The sequence below is a fragment of the Pollicipes pollicipes genome, unplaced genomic scaffold (genome assembly GCF_011947565.3).
Source record: "Pollicipes pollicipes isolate AB1234 unplaced genomic scaffold, Ppol_2.1 Scaffold_6598;HRSCAF=7821_pilon_pilon_pilon, whole genome shotgun sequence".
Taxonomy (NCBI): domain Eukaryota; kingdom Metazoa; phylum Arthropoda; class Thecostraca; order Pollicipedomorpha; family Pollicipedidae; genus Pollicipes; species Pollicipes pollicipes.
This window is the reverse complement of record NW_023596906.1, coordinates 1-3304: the sequence shown is the minus strand read 5'-3', so window position 1 is coordinate 3304 and position 3304 is coordinate 1.

The window sequence follows — 3304 nt, the reverse complement described above, 5'->3', positions numbered from 1 at the left end:
ATGATTCGAGACCGAGTGGGAAGGGGCAAACACTCCCTTTACATCACGTTGTTTCATGCAACGCCAAATTTTAAATTATCTAGAGATGGATGTGCAGCTGCCGACTGTGCCCCCCCCCATCCCCTCCCGTTTCATTTAGCGTACAACAGAGGCCTTGCATGATCTCATCCCTTCCAAGCGCCCCGTGCTCACCCTGTGCTACATGCTGCCCACACCCTGCTATAAATGACCTACTGGCTACTGTCTTCTGCCGCGAGTGACTTCGGCCCAGTGTAAACAACAGCAATAAACGCTGTACTGATGAGAATGTCGCCTAGCAGTGACTTATGCGTTGATTATGGATGCAAAATAAAATCATTACAAGAGCGGATGCGCGGCGGCGAGGCAACAAGGCCATGGTCTCCTGCCGAGGCGGGGAAGGAAAAAGACATGAATTTGCCCCATATTTGTTTGTTTTTAGCTGCCATATGAATATATTAGTCATTAAATGAATGGTTTGCTCCCCAGCGGATTTAGACCCATCCCAGGGTGCGATGCTGGTTGCGGTAGTCTATAGAAAAATGTAACACTTTTTGCTGATGGGAATCTGCTTTCCGATGACACAAGTTCGTAATCTGGATCGTTTTTATCTTCAATTGCATGCTTTTGCTGGCTTCTGCTCGTAGGAAAGTAATCGCAAACGGCTGTGAATTTGTTGCAGTTTTTTGTACTTGCTTCACGCGTAAAACGTCCTTTCGGAACTGTGGCCGTTACCTGACCGCGCGGTAGCGAACTAGATCGCTTTGGCAGTAGTTTGTGGTAGCGACCCGGCGGGGAGTAAACGTCGCCCCAAGCGTAGTTTTCTAGGGAACATTTTGCATTAAGCGCCATTCAGATGGCACGCTAAGAAATGGGTGTTCGGTATTGTACAAAATTGTGTAGCGGCAGAGCAGCGCGAAGTTCAGGTTGATGTGCGCGGTTTGTGCGTCTTTCCCACGAAGATCACGCCATTAGTGCAAATGGTATGACGTATAAATCGACTCCGTAGTTGGTGAAGGATGCGGCGGGCATGAGCTGTAATGTGTAGCATAACATACGTTAAGCGTAGCTAACCACGGTGCCGACATACCTCAATAAACGACCGCGTTTTGAGGTCCCAGATGACCTGCCTGCCTCGGTGTCCCGAAAACCAGACATGGCCTATTTCGTAGCCGGATAAGTGTGCAATATGTTTACAACGTACCTTGCCGGAGACCGTGTGTTGTTTTCAGCGTGCCTTGTCTTAGCATTGCGCTGTTTGCAGTAAATCTTACCGTCCCAAGTAAGCCCTGTCCACTGCGTCATGTGCCCCATGTTTGGTAGCCAGCGGCTTGCCCGACATTTCAGACATCCCTTGGCTCTGCCTGGCTCTGGGAATGAATTAAATCGGTAGATACACGCTGAAATAGTTAGCAGGAAGATGATAGCCGTGTTTGTCCATAAGTTTAAAAGTAGTATTGCTGGAAAATTGACGGACCATGGGCCCGGCAATGACTGTAATTTGTGATCCAGGACGGGGATTTTGGATTGTTTTGCGTTTTCAATGACTGTGATCCCTTGACGCTAAAAACATTCACGTTTTGGATGGACGACCGTCACAACAGGCTTCTTCACGAGGAGCTTTCATGACAAAGCTAGTTAGTTTCATAAAACTGAACACACACCACTTCATGATGGATCACTGGCGCACTTTTGTAGACTGGCGCACATTTGGGAATTGTAGACTGACCATTCGCCTACGCTGTGCACTTGCTTCACTTATATTGCTGCTCGGGCTGGCGAGATCTTACGTCAATGCCGAGAAGCGCCTAAGAGCGGGCGGGTCCATGGTTCCCACACGGGAGCACGTCACTCGGTGCATACATCGGCCCCCGCCTTGGCCAATCCGATTCCCGTTCTCTCCTCCGTGTGAATCTGCTGCTTTCGTGTCGCTGCGACGCCAGGCCGTCGACATCTGGGCCTGGTTTCGACCCACATCCCATACTGATTTACAATGGAGTAATTTAACGTTTCCCATGTTAATCGGACGGTGAAGACACCCTGTCGTTCTAACGACATCGTAGCAGGCCTGGTGGACGAGTTTTGAGCAAATGCTTTGTACATTTATATGCAACATAACGTTTTTAAAAGGCACACGTTTCATCCTCCAAATTAAACGACACAAGTTCAGTACTTTTGTTCGAGGCGCAGGCACGTGACGTCTGTCGTAACACCGCCGTAAGTGATGTGCTGCTGTGTTCTGTCTGGGGACAATAATTTTTTTCGGTGGCAGGATAAGCGGGTAAATTGTGATACTATTTTAAGTTGATTTCATCTTTTATGCCGTGACTGCCAGATCGACGGCGAGTTGAGCCAAGGTTGAGTCGTAGCGGACGGCTGTCGTGCTTGAAAGGATTTCAACATTCCGAACTATCAAATACCGTTCGATACACTGACATCAGAATTCTGTGATGGTCAGCTTAAGGTTGGCATTCCCATATGATTTGTCATACTTTATGAGGGAGAAGTTTGAAGTATACCTGTTGCACTGATGCATGTTCAACCTTTTGATCAGAGGTGAGCTTGTGTTACAGACGCATTCATTATTGAAAGAGCAGCAGAAAAAGAGGCGAACTTGCGCATAACATATTTTGAATGGTCCTAAAAACCTTGTGTACCTACCAAAGTTTACAACTATATATATATATATATAATTATATATATATATTATATATTATATGTATAACATACGAGGCAGGACCGATGCGTGCCACAACTTTCCACTGGTATCAGAAGCGCAAAAAGAGTTAGCAGTAGGCCCAATCCATCCAAATAGATAAATATCTAATGAATTCCGGCCAGTTTTCACCGGCAGAAACGTCTTGTGGCGTAGTCCAGTAAGCCATTACTATTTTACCTATCATACCACGGTATCAAAGCATTTTATGAATCATTTTCTAGTTGGCCGATAAATGACTTTGCCGATTTTATCACCTCTCCGTGTATCCCACGCTTTTCAACTGTCGGATCGAGCGTTTATTTTAATCTTTTCCTTAACTGTCTGTCTGAATAGGTTTTCTGCATCAAATTTCTTAAAATGGGGTCCACGTTTCATACCTCTTCCATTATCATTCATGCGCTATTGGGAAATATTGCTGCCTTTGTAGGCTATCATATAAATGTGCGTCAGTGAGTGCGTGGAACTAGTTATCACTGTACATAACCCCACAAAGGCATCTGACACCTGCTTGCACTGAATGGTAACTGATGTTTAAACCTCAAGCAGCATAATAGCATTGGCAATGCT